We start from the raw sequence: 18,612 nt of genomic DNA, 5'->3' as shown, positions 1-18,612 counted from the left end.
GCAATTGTAGGAGGCTATTTTGTGCATGGTGTTTAGGAGAGGCTTTCTTGATGAACAATACCCATGCATGCCATTCGTCTGCAACATACTGTACAATGCGGGTGCAGATGAATCATTTGTGCAGTCTGTGCACTACACCTCCAAAGCAGCAAACAGCTTCTCTAATAGTCAGAAATATTACATGGCAAAGGGCCCATATACATTTCTTGCAAAGGACTCTTTACTATCTGTGGCTGCCACTGGTACGCCGCATTGTGTCAAGGGAAACACTCAGCCCCTATCCCTATTCAGCTTTCCACAAGAGATGGGCAAACCATTCAAGGTTGGGTTCAGTTCAATTTGGATTCGTCAAACGGAACACCATTCGCTGAAACGGTTTGATGAACGTACCTTAACGCTATTAGATTCAATGGATGGCAAAGCCAACTGCATAGACAACACCTTAAGAGGTGTCAAAATGCTTCCAAACAGCTAAAATTAGGGTCAGATACCATGAAGAGTGGCATCAATTGACTCATAGTAGAAATTTGCAAATGGTACAGCAGCAGTCAGCCATGGGCCAAGCATAAGGAATCAGGGTCTGGTCCAGAATTTACAACTTTGAATTGAAGTGTAAATGAAGACCTGATGGTTAAGTGAACGATGTAAGTCTTCTTAGCTGGGAGACGTCACATGTCATGCAACAGCTTAATTTTTTTTTTATTCCAGCCACACTCAGATGGCACAAACATCAGTTTTATAGACTACTATTGATAGAAAAATGTAAAGAAATTAACACAGGTAGTTCACAGAAAGTAAGTACAGCCCTGCCTGTCTGGGAGACCTACTTACAAGGGCAACCCACCAGATGGAGTCTCCATATTTAAAACAATAATTGTCACACACCATTAAAAGTGCCGACAATTTCCACAGAGTAGAAACCATATAATAGGCCACTGACACAACTTCTACTACAGCCAAAACACCAGATGGAGACACAAATTAGAGTCTCCACATTTCAAAAAATTGTTTATAACATCATTAGCAGTAGCAACAGCACGCACAGAGTGCACCACAAAGATAGCACAGATGGAGATTCATGACTTGTTCATTTTGATAAAAGTTAGGCAGTCTACACTTTCAGCGGACAGCTGGATGCGCTGAAGACACGTTCTGAGAGAACGCTGGCTGCCGGGCTTGACAAAACCTCCAAGACGTGACAGGTGAGCTCAGGCCACTCTTACATTTTTGAAGACCAAAATGTAAGAGTCCAAGCTCCCTTGATTACAGTGATATTGAGCTGGAGATACTCCTACACCATCCTCTCTAGTCACTCACCACATGTTAGTACTTGTATTCTGTTCTGCTGGTGCACAAGCTGCTTGACATTCCCAGGGTTGGATGTCTACAACTAGGATGAACACTGTGTGCATCACTGGTGTCTAAGGGAAAACCACTCTTAATATTGTCTACAAGTGTGTTTGGATACTCCAGCATGAGCGCATTCCTTTCCAGGGGATGTATCTGGCTAAATTTACTCTTGTACTGTGGATCTAACAGAGTGGCAACCCAGTACTCAGCACTATTTCTAACCCTAAGAAAACGGCATTGTATTGAAGATGATGCAGCAAGAAGGCACTCATGTGTTGGGCGCTTCCATGAGGTCCAAGTCCATGCTGTGTTGATGGCAGGGTAATGCTCAAGGTTGCTTCCTCCATCCCCTCAAGCCAACGACAGACAGCAGAGAGAGAATCATTATCCTCTTCATCTCTTGACTGTTGTGTGTCCCTCACCTAGTCCTCCTCAATTTGTTCCTAGGCTCCAGAATCTTAACTAACACTTTGTCTGGTAAAATGAGCCCTCCTTGATTACTGTAAGTCACCCTCCCATGGCACTCGCCCGTGCGACAATAGTCTGGAAATTTGAAATATTGTTATTCTTTCCACATCCTCCTCTGCTTCCAACTCTTCCTCTGGCACCATCACCTCCTCACACACACTATTTAAAGTATGCTCCATCATTTACATGACTGGAATAGTGTTGCTGATGACGGCATCATCAGTGCTAACTATCTTAGCAGACATTTCAAAACTGTGCAGAAGGGTGCAGAGGTCCTTCACCAAAAGGTCATACTGCACCAGGGCTCGTCACTACTGCTGCAGCCACTGCAACATGTGCAGAGTGGAATTACACCATGTCGTAACATCACTAATCAAATGGTTAACTGGTAAGGCTAAAAGACCTCTGTAGCGAACAAGTCAATGACCTTTGGGGTGCAATCATCTGAAGTGAGCACACAACCATCGTGATTTCTGAAGCAGTGCACCCAGGCCGGGCTAGTGGTGCAGAAATTGCCATGCAAGACATGTGTTTGAGGTTCCCACGGCGTAGGGCCACCACCAGGTTTGCACCGTTATCGCCTTCCCTGACTCCAGGTTTAGTGGAGACAGCCAGTGCTCTAACTTGGCCTGGATATCTGCTCACAACTCTTTAGCCGTGTGACTACAATCTCCAAGGCATATTAATTTAAAGAAAAAGAAGACTGCCAGCTTACCAGTCCGGTGTGTAACAGCTCGGACTCCAAGCAAACCACTTGAGTAATCAATGAAAAAATTGCGAAAAAAAGTCCAGCTGATAAAATTGTAAAAAATTTATGGCACCCAGATGATGCAGCAATGCGTTTCGAACACAAACTGTGATCTTTGTCAAAGCTGCTTTGACATGAATACAGTTGTGTTTGAAACGCGTGGCTGTGTCATCTGGGTGCCATGAAATCTTTTACAATTTTGGAATAAAGAAAAGCCTTTTTTATCAGCTGGACTCATTTTTGCAATTTTTTCATATTAATTTTTTTTTCATATTAATTTAAACACTGCGTGCTTGCGGTGAGCCATGGCTGTGCAGTACAGAGGTGGGCGAGATTCTATCTGCACAACGCGTGTTTAATTAAGGGACGGGTTGAGGGCACAGGTGGAGGCCCTAGAAGAGGTAGAGGAGGCAGAAGCAGCGGAGGAACTGGTGGCATAGAAGTTTTTCCCTCAAGCCTTGGGGATTCAAAGACTTGTGGAGTAACGCCTGTCCCCACAGCCACCAGAATCACCCAGTACCCAGTCAGCGAGATGTAACACCCTGCCTATGTTTGCTCGACCAGGTGACAGTGGTGAAATGCACTCTGGCAGACATAGATTTTTTCAGGCAATGGTTTGTGTTGTCGGCAACATGCTGGTGTAGCGCAGACAAAGCTTTCTTAGAGAAGTAATGGTGACTGGGCAACTGGTACTGGGGGACTGCGACAGTCATCAACCTTTGGAAATTATCTGTATCCACCAGGCGGAAAGGCAGCATTTAAATGGCCAACAGATTGGAGATGGTGGAGTTCAAGCTCTTAGCTTTGCCACATGAAGTAGGAAACATTCTTTCACATGACCACAACTGCGGGACTGAGAGCTGGCTGCAGTGCTGAGAAAGGGGGAATTCCATGAACCAGACAAACTGCTGCACTGTGGGTGAGTTGCAGGCGGAGATGTTATGGTGGGTTGAGAAAGAGGTGTCATTATAGGTGACAAAAGCAGCAGACATGTCTACTTCCATAACAGCTGTCCGACTCTCACTCACTCCGACTGTGTAGAGTAAGCAATTGTATTTTCTGTGTCCTGATACCTGTGTGAGAAGACTTTGAATGGTGATGGAGGAGGAAGAGGCAGCAGATGTGGTTGATGGGATGGCCGTTGGCTGGCGAGAGCTGCTGTCTGATTTTTAGCGCACTGAGATTCACACAAAGAGGAATGTTGCAAATTTTGCCTTTACCGAGTTTTTTTTTGCAAATTTGACAGATAACATGTGTTGAGTCATCCTTGGAGGTCTCCAAAAACACCGATCCTAGGCAGCCCTTGCTGCCCCTATGAACTGCACATTCGCTATTGATGCTGGCCACAGCCAGAGTTGGGACTGAGGATGCAGTGCTTGTCGTGGTTGCATTACTTCGTGCCTGTGTGGGAAGCTGCAACGTAACTCTCTCATCTTCCTCCTCCTCCACCTCCTCTGCTGAGCTACTCAGCTGCGCAATGCTGGGTTCACACCAAGTGGGATCTACAACCTCATCATCATACTCTCTGTTTTCACGCTATTCACCCTGAGAGTTATCCTCATCCTCTTCATGCCTTGTCATGGCAGTAAGCCCGAGTGCTCCTCTGGTGCCGGAGTTTCAACATTATCACCTACACCTACAGTTTAATGTCTGGTGATGACAGCCTGGATTCTTTTCTGACCCTACTTCATCCAGCCCCAAATCCTGCATGAAAAAATTTTGGGCATCAGTGCAGATGCTTTCCTCCTCTGGATTCTGTGATTCTTCGGAGCAGACCACTGATGTCCATAAAATAGAATGCGTGAACAGCTTTTCAGAATGGCCCGTATGAGGTTCATCATAGTCAGTTGGGCGTTTGGAAATTATTGACGCAGGGGAAAACAAGAGTGATTGGGGTGCCACGTCTGAGGATTGTACTGTGTGTGATATTGGAAAAAGAGGAAGAGAGACCACTTGATGCAGCGCTTGCCATGTACTGTAGAACATGCTCTTTCTAATCCTCATCTACAAGACGTATCGCTGCCAAAGAAAGAGAGTCGAGTAGGCCATCCATTAACAGATGTTGTTTGTTGTCTTTGGATAGGAAGAGACAATGTTGGTTCAGTTGAGCTTTCATTTCCATTAACATCTAATCCACGTTCACGTCAAGCACCAAGCCTATTCTCACCTCCACCAAGACCTCACTAATTCCCACTCATGTTGGATGTTCCCTTCCCCTCTTGTAACCTGCTGTCTCACAACCTTAGGCCCACAGCTGTCAGTCCCCTGTCACTAAATGAACAATTACTACTTATTTTCTTAGATAGTGAGCCTGAATAACACTGTTTTACCTTACGATTTTTAAGTGGAAATCTGGTAGTTTTACTACAAACAATTTGCAGTAGCTAATAGGGGTTCTGAAGATCGTTTTCACACCGAACAAGTTTACTTCCAGCACCAGCACTAGCGCAGGAGCGACCTCTCTGAACTGTGACATTGAGTAAATGGCTCCAGCAAAGCAAAATGTCCACTTTCTATGTGCCCAGGGACATGTGACTTTGGGAAACATTCACAGAAGACCTTTTGTCATGATGTTGTGAATGGTTACCGATCCCTGATTGGTTGCCGGAATCAGCACACATAAAGTTAAGTGAAAAAAAAAAAAGCATGCAACGCTTCTGTAATCTCTTCAGACGCTCCTTTAACTTCTCCACACTCCCTCCCCTCTTCAAACACGTCCCCCCCCGCTCATCATACAGCGCCACTATCCTAGCCAAAGTAATAAGACAAGCAATAGTGGGAACGCGATGATTTTCCGAACTGTGACCGAGTTTTGCTGACTTTGAGTAGACGTGCCGAATTTGAGATTGGCCAACATTTTCCAAACATGTTCGCTCATCTCTACTTTCTACTTCTTCTGACAGCTACACTGAAATTACATGTGTATTTTCTTCCCTTCTCATCAGAAGATGCTCCTGTTTTTAAGTGGTAAGGTCTGTGGTTGCCTGGATGTTTCTGTGAGAAGCTGCAAGTCCATCTTTGTTATGTATTTGTATCACTTTTGCTCCAGTATCTGACTGATAGGTAAATCTTTGCTAATGTTCTTGTGGGTTTCACAAAACTTTCTTTCTTGGGTTGTGACATTTTTCTTCCATGTGGTGCCATTGCTTACTGCATGAAATGGGAAAGAGTTTTCTTTAATAAGTATCACCCTCTTATAAAGTAGTCCTCTGACTGCTGGACACCGATGTAGTGAAGAATTAGGCTTACCTGTGGGTGAATTCTTGCCAATTAACCCCTTTACCCCCAAGGGTGGTTTGCACGTTAATGACCGGGCCAATTTTTACAATTCTGACCACTGTCCCTTTATGAGGTTATAACTCTGGAACACTTCAACGGATCCTGATGATTCTGACATTGTTTTCTCGTGACATATTGTACTTCATGATAGTAGTAAAATTTATTTGATATTACCTGCGTTTATTTGTGAAAAAAAGAGAAATTTGGCAAAAAGTTTGAACATTTTGCAATTTTCCAACTTTGAATTTTTATGCCCTTAAATCACAGAGATATATCACGCAAAATACTTAATAAGTAACATTTCCCACAAGTCTACTTTACATCAGCACAATTTTGGAACCAAATTTTTTTTTTGTCAGGGAGTTATAAGGGTTACAATTTGACAAGCAATTTCTCGTTTTTACAACACCATTTTTTTTAGGGACCACATCACATTTGAAGTTATTTTGAGGGGTCGATATGATAGAAAATAACACCATTGTTATGAATGCCACCATTCTAAAAACTGCACCCCTCAAGTTGCTCAAAACCACATTCAAGAAGTTTATTAACCCTTCAGGTGTTTCACAGGAATTTTTGGAATGTTTAAAAAAAAATTAACATTTAATTTTTTTTCACAAAAAATTTACTTCACCAAGTGCTTCCCAGAAGTTTATAATGCAGAGCCGTAAAAATAAAAAATATTTTTTCAAAAATTGATCTTTTCGCCCCCAATTTTTTATTTTCCCAAGGGTAAGAGAAGAAATTGGACCCCAAAAGTTGTTGTGCAATTTGTCCTGAGTAAGCCAATACCCCACATGTGGGGGTAAACCACTGTTTGGGTGCATGGCAGAGCTCGGAAGGGAAGGAGCGCCGTTTGACTTTTCAATGCAAAATTGGCTGGAATTGAGATGGGACGCCATGCTGTGTTTGGAGATCCACTGATGTGCCTAAACATTGAAACCCCCCACAAGTGACACCATTTTGGAAAGTAGACCCCCTAAGGAACTTATCTAGATGTGTGGTGAGCACTTTGACCCACCAAGTGCTTCACAGAAGTTTATAATGCTGAGCCGTAAAAATAAAAAATAATATTTTTTCACAAAAATAAATTTTTCACCCCCAGTTTTTTATTTTCCCAAGGGTACCAGAAGAAATTTTACCCCAAAAGTTGTTGTGCAATTTGTCCTGAGTACGCTGATACCCCATATGTGGGGGTAAACCACTGTTTGGGCGCATGGTAGAGCTCGGAAGGGAAGGAGCACTGTTTGACTTTTCAATGCAAAATTGACTGGAATTGAGATGGGACACCATGTTGCGTTTGGAGAGCCCCTGATGTACCTAAGCATTGAAACCCCCCACCAGTGACACCATTTTGGAAAGTAGACCCCCTAAGGAACTTATCTAGATGTGTGGTGAGCACTTTGACCCACCAAGTGCTTCACAGAAGTTTATAATGCTGAGCCGTAAAAATAAAAAATAATATTTTTTCACAAAAATAAATTTTTCGCCCCCAATTTTTTATTTTCCCAAGGGTACCAGAAGAAATTTTACCCCAAGAGTTGTTGTGCAATTTGTCCTGAGTACGCTGATACCCCACATGTGGGGGTAAACCACTGTTTGGGCGCATGGTAGAGCTCGGAAGGGAAGGAGCACTGTTTGACTTTTCAATGCAAAATTGACTGGAATTGAGATGGGACACCATGTTGCGTTTGGAGAGCCCCTGATGTACCTAAGCATTGAAACCCCCCACCAGTGACACCATTTTGGAAAGTAGACCCCCTAAGGAACTTATCTAGATGTGTTGTGAGAGCTTTGAACCCCCAAGCGTTTCACTACAGTTTATGATGCAGAGCCGTGAAAATAAAAACTCTTTTTTTCACAAAAATTATTTTTTAGCCCCCAGTTTTGTATTTTCCCAAGGGTAACATGAGAAATTGGACCCCAAAAGTTGTTGTTCTATTTGTCCTGAGTATGCTGATACCCGATATGTGGGGGGAAACCACCGTTTGGGCGCATGGCAGACCTCGGAAGGGAAGGAGCGCAGTTTGGAATGCAGACTTAGATGGAATGGTCTGCAGGCGTCGCATTGCATTTGCAGAGCCCCTAATGTACCTAAAGAGAAGAAACCCCCCACAACTGACCCCATGTTGGAAACTAGACCCCCCATGGAACTTATCTAGATGTGTTGTGAGAGCTTTTAACCCAAAAGTGTGTCACTACAGTTTATAACGCAGAGCCATGAAAATAAAAATCCTTTTCTTTCACAAAAATTATTTTTTAGCCCCTAGTTTTGTATTTTCCCAAGGGTAACAGGAGAAATTGGACCCCAAAAGTTGTTGTCCAATTTTTCCTGAGTACGATGATACCCCATATGTGGGGGGACACCACCGTTTGGGTGCATGGCAGAGCTCAGAAGGGAAGGAGCACCATTTGGAATGCAGACTTAGATGGAATGGTCATCAGGCGTCACATTGCGTTTGCAGAGCCCCTAATGTACCTATACAGTGAAAACCCCCCACAAGTGACCCCATATTGGAAACTAGACCCCAAAGGAACTTATCTAGATGTGTTGTGAGAGCTTTGAACCCCCAAGTGTTTCACTACAGTTTATAACGCAAAGTCGTGAAAATAATTATTTTTTTTCACAAAAATTTATTTTTTAGCCCCCAGTTTTGTATTTTCCCAAGGGTAACAGGAGAAACTGGACCACAAAGGTTGTTGTCCAATTTGTCCTGAGTATGCTGATACCCCATATGTGGGGGGGAACCACCATTTGGGTGCATGGCAGAGCTCAGAAAGGAAGGAGCGCCGTTTGGAATGCAGACTTAGATGGATTGATCTGCAGGCGTCACATTGCATTTGCAGAGCCCCTGAAATAGCTAAACAGTAGAAATCCCCCACAAGTGATCCCATATTGGAAACTAGACCCCCCAATGAACTTATCTAGGTGTGTTGTGAGAACTTTGAACCCCCAAGTGTTTCACTACAGTTTATAATGCAGAGCCATGAAAATAAAAAATCATTTTTTTCCCACAAAAAGGATTTTTTAGCCCCCCGAAATTTTTATTTTTCCAAGGGTAACAAGAGAAATTGGACCCCAAAAGTTGTTGTCCAATTTGTCCTGAGTACTCTGATAACCCATATGTTGGGGTAAACCCCTGTTTGGGCGCACGGGAGAGCTCGGAAGGGAAGGAGCACTGTTTTACTTTTTCAATGCAGAATTGGCTGGAATTGAGATCGGACAGTGGAAACCCCCAATTCTAACTGAAACCGTGACCCAAACACATCCCTAACCCAAACACACCACTAACCCTAATCCCAACTCTAACCATAACCCTAACTACACCCCTAACCCAAACATGCCCCTAACCCTAATCCCAACCACACCCCTAACCCCAACCACACTCCTAACTCCAACATACCCCTAACCCTAATCCCAACTCTAACCACACCCCTAAATCCAACACACCCTTAACACTAATCCCAACCATAACCCTAACCACACCCATAACCCTGACACACCCCTAACCCTAATCCCAACCGTAAATGTAATCCAAACCCTAACCCTAACTTTAGCCCCAACCCTAACCCTAAATTTAGCCCCAACCCTAAATTTAGCCCCAACCCTAACTGTAGCCCTAACCCCAACCCTAGCCCTTACCCTAGCCCCAACCCTAACTCTAGCCCCAACCCTAGCCCTAACCCTAGCCCCAAACCTAACCCTAGCCCCAAACCTAACCCTAGCCCCAACCCTAACCCTAGCCCCAACCCTAACCCTAGCCCCAACCCTAGCCCTAACCCTAGCCCCAACCCTAACCTTAGCCACAGCCCTAGCCCCAACCCTAACCCTAACCCCAACCCTAGCCCTAACCCTAGCCCTAACCCTAGCCCTAACCCTAACCCTAATGGGAGAATGGAAATACATTAAAAAATGTATTTTATTATTTTTTCCTAACTAAGGGGGTGATGAAGGGGGTTTGATTTACTTTTATAGCGGGTTTTTTAGCGGATTTTTATGATTGGCAGCTGTCACACACCAAAAGACACTTTTTATTGCAAAAAATAGTTTTTGCGTCTCCACATTTTGAGAGCTATAATTTTTCCATACTTTGGTCCACAGAATCATGTGAGGTCTTGTTTATTGCGGGACGAGTTGACGTTTTTATTGGTACCATTTTTGGGCACGTGACATTTTTGATCGCTTTTTATTCCGATTTTTGTGAGGCAGAATGACCAAAAACCAGCTATTCAAGAATTTCTTTTGGGGGGGCGTTTATACCGTTCCGCGTTTGGTAAAATGGATAAAGCAGTTTTATTCTTCGGGTCAGTACGATTACCGCGATACCTCATTTATATCATTTTTATGTTTTGGCGCTTTTATACAATAAAAACTATTTTATATAAAAAATAATTATTTTTGCATCGCTTTATTCTGAGGACTCTAACTTTTTTATTTTTTCACAGAATAGTGAGTGCAGCTCTGGAGTGTAATACAGGATGTAACTCAGGATCAGTAATGTAATGTATGTACACAATGATTCCACCAGCAGAATAGTGAGTGCAGCTCTGGGGTATAATACAGGATGTAACTCAGGATCAGTAATGTAATGTATGTACATAGTGACTGCACCAGCAGAATAGTGAGTGCAGCTCTGGAGAATAATATAGGATGTAACTCAGGATCAGTAATGTAATGTATGTACATAGTGACTGCACCAGCAGAATAGTGAGTGCAGCTCTGGGGTATAATACAGAATGTAACTCAGGATTAGTAATGTAATGTATGTACACAGTGACTGCACCAGCAGAATAGTGAGTGCTGCTCTGAAGTATGATTCATGTCTTATCTTAGGATCAGTGCACCATAATTAACACAATGCATTTATAAAAGCCCCATTTTTATGTAGGATTTTTGACTCTATACAACGTTGTTCTGAGGCAGATATACCCTTAGTATTTAGTTATTTTACCTAGAGATCTGCACTTTTCGCCTGTGTAGGTTCTGTATAGAATGAAGGAGTGATTGACCTGTATTTATGTTACATTTCCTGCTGATACAAACTTCAGGGAACAGGAGAATTCAGCATGTTACAGAATCTATCATCACTGGAAGCCGCAGGAGGAGAAGTATCCAGAGAGGAAGCTCCCGGATTGGATATGATTGGCGCCTTATCGTCTCACATCCCGGCCCAGCACGCCTCCTCTGATGAGGACTCCCAACTGCTGCTAATTTCCCTGGTGGATCTCAGCAAATATTATCATGTGTCCAAAGATATTTTTTATCCATTTAGGAAACGACAAACACTTTGAAGACTGAACAGAAATCTCCTCTGTGAATCTTCTCTGCACCACATCACACCATCTCTATACATGAAATGAGCGATTTCAACAAGAAACAAATCTTGATCTCCATAGTGGGATAAATGGATCATGCGTTAAGCCGGTTTCTTTCCAGTTTTTTCACAGCTCCCCAATCGCCTGTGGATTCTGCTTTGTTGCAGCCGGCACAGGGCACAACCTGTTATAGAAAGCACAAGTATTTCTGCAAGCTCACAGCCCAGTACGCCGTCCCCAAAATGCATCTGTAGAGTTAACTTACAGCAGATAGATGCGCTGATACTGGCAGCCTCTGTGTGCTGTTCAGACTGCGAGGCAGAAGGTCCAACATGTCCATCAAAACATTTCTGACTTGCCACACTGATATTTTTGTAATTTTTCCCTTCTCTGAAAGTCTTCTGCAGTGTAATTTCATCAGAATCAATGGCAAAAGAAGGGACTTCCCATTTGACTATATGTGCTACCGTAGTACTCCAGATAAATTGAACCATTCTGATGAAGGTCCGTTCTGGACCGAAAACGTTCAAAACTATTGGTTCTGTGTCTGGACGCACAATAAATTCATTTCTCTTTACTTCATAAACAATTGAGTGCCAAGTTATTGTTGAAATTTGTGATGAGGATTGGATACCCTACTTGAGCACCAACCTCCACATCACCACAGAGTGCCGTGATTATTCTAAACACAATGGCAAAAGAAGTTACTGAGCGGTTACCTGCAAATTAAAGGCTTATTAGTAGTTTATTACATTTTTGTGCTACGTTATATTTAATTCTAACATTGATACTTTTTTGATATTACATATCTTGGTGCATATAAGGGTTGCAGCATCCTCCTGAGACATTACATCTTAGATGAGTCCTCCGACCGCACATTGCATGGAGTCCTGCTGCTAAATCCCACAGTGATCACCTATAATCCATGGGGGAACCCGCCAGCACGTCTAGTCAATCTGCAGGTCCACCAAAGGACAGGTAAAGCATTACACATTAAATTTAAGGTCCTTTCCCTGTAAATAATCGATATGTGGGGTCCCTCAGTGCACAAGATATTCCTTGAAGCCTACAATTGAGCCAATAAATGGGCATCTGGATTAGCGAAGCCTCCTGGTTCTTAAAATTTCTCTGTAGAGTAGAAGAAGATGGATTTTCTAAAGCAGGCGACCCTTCAGTGTAATTATTTTAAATTCTGTCTTTTGTATAATAAGATATTGTAAGAAAAAGCCAAATGGACCCACCAGGCCACCGACTGATTGGACAACTACAGGGAAGCCTCATCCTGGGATTGTCGTCTTTCACCAGGGATTGTTGACTTTACCCCCGGGATGGTCATCTTTTACCTGGGATTGTTGTGTTTCACCCAGGATTGTCATCTTTTCCCCTGGGGTTGTTGTTTTTCACTCTGGATTGTTGTCTTTCTCCCAGGGTTGTTACTCTTAGTAAGCACCTGTTCACACCTGTTTCTCTTTGAATGTGCCAGTCAGTCTTTTGATGTTTGTATACACAGGCTCTCTGACCGAGCGCTTCACCCCTCAGCCTCAGGCGATCTTGATTACAGCAGGATCCTCCCTTCCCATATACTGTAAATGTAAACTTCAGTCTAAGAGAGGATTGACACTGGTTCACAGCAACGAGAGTCGCCTTATCGTGGCTGCTGGGTATGCATGGATTGGCCAATTTATGCGCTAAATATTCTCAACAAACAAAGTGAAACAATTAAACATAAATATGCAAAAGTTCACTTATCAAATATGGAGCAGATACGAGGCAGAAAGTTTTACAACTCTACTAGAAACGTCTCAATAAATATAATGTCTGACCACATAAAATTTAAGATAATTCATATTTCGCTATCACCAGAGTCAGAACACCTCACCCTGGTCATGAGTGGATATCAAAATCTGAATGATCTCATGTTTTGTGCGGTTGACATTAAAATTATTTGGGACCTTGAGCATTCCCCATTGTTTGCTGAGGAGCAGTGGGGTCCTGTCTAGGTTATTGTAGTCTCTGCTAAAGTAGGAGAGGATTAACCAGTGCTGGACTCCTCCTGGTGGTGGTCCTGACGGCATCTGCAGGGTCTTTCCTAGTGGTGGTCCTCACGGCTTCTGCAGGGTCTCTCCTAGTAGTGGTCCTCACAGCATCTGCAAGGTCTTTCCTAGAGGTGGTCCTCACGGCATATGCAGGGTCTCTCCTAGTAGTGGTCCTCATGGCACCTGCAGGGTCTTTCGTAGTGGTGGTCCTCACGACATCTGCAGGGTCTCTCCTAGTGGTGGTCCTCACGGCATCTGCAGGGTCTCTCCTAGTAGTAGTCCTCACAGCATCTGCAAGGTCTTTCCTAGTGATGGTTCTCACGGCATCTGCAGGGTCTTTCCTAGTGGTGGTCCTCATGGCATCTGCAGGGTCTCTCCTAGTAGTGGTCCTCACAGCATCTGCAAGGTCTTTCCTAGTGGTGGTCCTCACAGCATCTGCAGGGTCTTTCCTACTAGTGGTCCTCACGGCATCTGCAGGGTCTTTCCTAGTGGTGGTCCTCACGGCATCTGCAGGGTCTCTCCTAGTGGTGGTCCTCACGGCATCTGCAGGGTATTTCCTTGTGATGGTCCTCATGGCATCTGCAGAGTTTTCCTTTATGTTGTTTTCTCCTTTTGACAAGTTAATGCACAACTCCGACTCCGAGACGTAATCAGTGAGTAATGTGCTCCTCTCCCGCCCTAGAGATAATAGGGACTTGAGAGCTTCCTGTATGTGATCCTCCATCACAGTTGTGAAATATATTTATTAATAATAATTTATAGAAATCAATGGGCTTTTCACCTTTCACAATAATGCCTCAATATTTTGTCATTGGTTTGAAGTCCATAGACTCTATAAATAAGATGACCAGACCACCCTTTTAATGCAAAAGCCATAAATATTTCACTCTGCATTAAGGAAGGCCTGGTCACCTTACTCATAAATAACCGCGGTAATATATTCAGCGTCTGCACTGAAGCGGTTATTTCCAGTTCTTCACTTCATTGATCTGCATTCATCTTTCCTCTGAACTCTAAAAACCATACAGGTTTTCAAAATCACAAAGGAGATAACAAGTATGAGAAAGTGCATAATGAAGAGCGATACAAAAGTGTGCAAACAAACAGAAGGAAAAGCTGAAGCCAGAAGTTGGAAATACATAACTCTTCTGAAGTACCAGTCAATGTGACCCATGGATCTGGCTCTAATCTGCATGGAGCAAAATATCCAACCAGCAAAATAAGTCCCTCCAGGGGGAGATTGTGGGGGTCTGCTGGGACTACCATCGAATCGGAGTTTGGTCCTATGTTGACTGCAGCTTGAAAAAAGCATCAGTACAACGTCCATCCTTCCACTGCATTTACAGTCCACGGCGTAGCCAAAAACAGCCAAATACAAGTACCAAGTGAGGTGAAGAGTCACATGGGTCTGAGGGCTCAGGGGGCCTCACAATCAAACTTACCCTATCTCTGGCATCAACGCCAAACATCAGAGGAACTTTTTCCAAGGTTCCCAAAATCTCCAGCAAGCTCCACATTAAACGGGAATGACATCCTCATGATGGCAAAACATCCCCTGAAGAAGCTAAAGGCGAAACCTGTGTTAATGCTCATTTTGTCTGCACTGTCTTTCCCAGACACATGTGCGGCTCCCGAGGACATGTTTTCAGGTGATTTCTTTCCTCCAGCCTCTGTCCTGAGCACTTTACTGGCTCCTGTGGTTGGCTTGTATATAAGTGATTGTTCTATCAGGTCATCAAAAATGTGATCACTCTGTTTATTTGCCAGTCGGAAATATTGATCACTTGGTGCTACTCTTATGTGTCAGGATATTGTATTGGACAGTCAGATGTTCAGTCCTGTGTCGCCTCGCGTTGTTTTAATCTCATGTTTTATTTGTGCCAATTTGATAAAGTTTTGATTGTTGCAACATAATTACCATATTTTCAAAATGGGAACACAGAGCATCCGGCGCAGGCAGCGCAGACACGTCACTGCATCACACACTGGCCACATGCAGTATATCTGCGGATAAGAAGATTCCAGTGCTGTGATCATCCAGGATCAGGATTAGTTGACTTTAAGTATTTTTTTCTTTTTTCTTTGACAAGAAAGCATGACATTACTTTTTAAAGAGGGAACTTTAGGCTTTCTATTACATCTTAAGGGGGACTTTGAGTGATTGTTGCTTAAAAAAGTGCATTGTAGGGGCATTGTTACTTTAACCAGGCACTCAGTATTATAACGCACAGAAGATGCATTATTAGTTACTGTCTACGGACAGGGCACTGTTTACTGAATGCACACATAGGGCACTAATACTAGTGGTGACTGCAGACAGGATCTTATCATGTATCTCTGTATACTGGGAGCTCCCCCTAGTGGTGACTGCAGACAGGATCTTATCATGTATCTCTGTATACAGGGAGCTCCCCCTAGTGGTGACTGCAGACAGGATCTTATCATGTGTCTCTGAATACAGGGAGCTCCCCCTAGTGGTGACTACAGACAGGGTCTTATCATGTTTCTCTGTATACAGGGAGCTCCCCCTAGTGGTGACTGCAGACAGGACCTTATCATGTATCTCTGTATACAGGGAGCTCCCCCTAGTGGTGGCTGCAGACAGGATCTTATCATGTATCTCTGTATACATGGAGCTCCCCCTAGTGTTGGCTGCAGACAGGATCTTATCATGCATCTCTGTATACAGGGAGCTCCCCCTAGTGGTGACTGCAGACAGGATCTTATCATGTATCTCTGTATACAGGGTGCTCCCCCTAGTGTTGGCTGCAGACAGGACCTTATCATGTATCTCTGTATACAGGGAGCTCCCCCTAGTGGTGGCTGCAGACAGGATCTTATCATGTATCTCTGTATACAGGGAGCTCCCCCTATTGGTGACTGCAGACAGGATCTTATCATGTATCTCTGTATAGCTCTCCCTAGTGGTGACCATAGTTTGCAATTTTTTTATATAGTGGTTATTTGAAGCTGTTTGATGAAACATGGCTTAAACCACTTTAAAGATATTATAATCTGTAAAGTATGATGTATTGGAGTGTTTTGAACCATATGGACGAACCCTTTAAGTGTGTTTCCTTCCTGATCAGTGGTTGATTTATTCACTTTTCAAAAAAGCTAATCTCCACAAAAGCAATAGTGAGATCATAAAGCTAAAGCTTTGGAAGTTGATAACAATTCCATTTGCATAATGGTTAGTAGAGATTCGATTGTAAGCCCATCAGGGGTACGAGGCGAGCAGTCCGTGTGCTGTAATAAGAGGGGAATTACAATGTTCCTTGGGATGCGGGATGGTTGATCGGAGCTTGTAGTGCGAGATTTTATCACAATATGCTTTCATTATTTACATATATTAACAATGAGCTTTCTTTATTTTGCTGTAATTGAATTTGTCACTTTGCATTAGCCATAAAGTATAAAGCAATAACTGTTTGGACTGAAATTAGAACGGGAAATTTATTGCTGTTCTACTGGACGTCATTTTTTTCCGAACCAGATTTATGCGGCTGATCCATTAATCAGTTTTCACTTCCAAGAATGGATGAAACGAAGGAAACTAGAAGAAGAAAGTTCCCCAATTACAGCATAATATATTCATAAAAGTTTAAGGAAAAAAAATAATTGATGGAGATTTGGTAGAGGCGCAAATTAATAATGTTACAATAATTTGCTGTTTTTGTAGCTTTCAATTTAGCTCAACTTGCTGATGTTTAAGTTTTCAAAAATCCAATTTGCACACGGACTCGTGTTTCTGGATTCAAGGAAATGTCCTGAATATTAATTTATATATTAAGGAAATAATTTAATTGCTTATAGTTAGATTGGTCTGAAAATAGGGAAATATACATGCTGGTGTGAATGTAGCTGCATCAGGCAATAATAGGAAGTTTATTATGATTATTAACCCCTTCAGCATTAAGAATCCAGTGCAAAGATGGTCCGGCTCCAGACAACCTTGCTGCAAAGGCCAGAATTTGAGATAACTCTGATCTCGGACTTTTAGCTGTTTAGTTGCTGCCACATTGTAACCCTGACGTACACTGCAATTTACAGGCTGTGATCATTGCAGGATTAAAAAGGTAGTGAACAAAAAGGATCAAGAAAGATTACAAAAAAAGAATCTTTGCAAAATGTTTTATTATGGAAACTACTTCATAATGATACATAAGTTTCATTGTTGCCCCCATTGCTTTAAAGATATCATGTTATTTATTCTTTCCTATGAATAGAAACAAAAAATAAAAAAACGAAAAGTAGAATTTCATTTTTTGTCCATCTCCCTTTTTTAAAAAATAGCATAAAAGTTTATCGATATGTACATGAAGTAATGCAAATCATCCCAATATGCAGCTCCACTGCAGATATAGAATGATGTGACACTTCAAAATAATGATGCCAAAAAAAAGATTTAAAAACCTTTTTTATCATGTAATAGTAGCAAAAAATATTTTAAAAAACACTGTAATTGCCATAAAGTACAGAATAATTTTATTGTCTTTACTACTGTATAAGGAATGACATTAAAAAAACAGTTCCAATTACAAAAGGGCTTTAAAGGGAACCTGAGATCAGGATTGTGCTCAGTGACTACAGACAGTGTCAGGTCGGTGCCGTTATACTGATTACACTGATACCTGTGATCAGGATTGTACTCAGTGACTACAGGCAGTGTCAGTCGGTGCCGTTATACTGATTACACTGATACCTGTGATCAGGATTGTGCTCAGTGACTACAGACAGTGTCAGGTCGGTGCCGTTATACTGATTACACTGATACCTGTGATCAGGATTGTGCTCAGTGACTACAGACAGTGTCAGGTCGGTACCGTTATACTTATTACACTGATACCTGTGATTAGGATTGTGCTCAGTGACTACAGACAGTATCAGGTCGGTGCCATTATACTGATTACACTGATATCTGTGATCAGGATTGTGCTCAGTGACTACAGACAGTGTCAGGTCAGTGCCGTTATACTGATTACACTGATATCTGTGATCAGGATTGTGCTCAGTGACTACAGACAGTGTCAGGTCGGTGCCGTTATACTGATTACACTGATATTTGTGATCAGGATTGTGCTCAGTGACTACAGACAGTGTCAGGTCGGTGCCGTTATACTGATTACACTGATACCTGTGATCAGGATTGTGCTCAATAACTACAGACAGTGTCAGGTCGGTGCCGTTATACTGATTACACTGATATTTGTGATCAGGATTGTGCTCAGTGACTACAGACAGTGTCAGGTCGGTGCCGTTATACTGATTACACTGATACCTGTGATCAGGATTGTGCTCTGTGACTACAGACAGTGTCAGCTCGGTGCCGTTATACTGATTACACTGATATTTGTGATCAGGATTGTGCTCAGTGACTACAGACAGTGTCAGGTCGGTGCCGTTATACTGATT

This window comes from Ranitomeya variabilis, chromosome 2 (genome assembly GCF_051348905.1).
Source record: "Ranitomeya variabilis isolate aRanVar5 chromosome 2, aRanVar5.hap1, whole genome shotgun sequence".
Lineage (NCBI taxonomy): Eukaryota > Metazoa > Chordata > Amphibia > Anura > Dendrobatidae > Ranitomeya > Ranitomeya variabilis.
Note: the sequence above shows the minus strand (reverse complement) of the source record.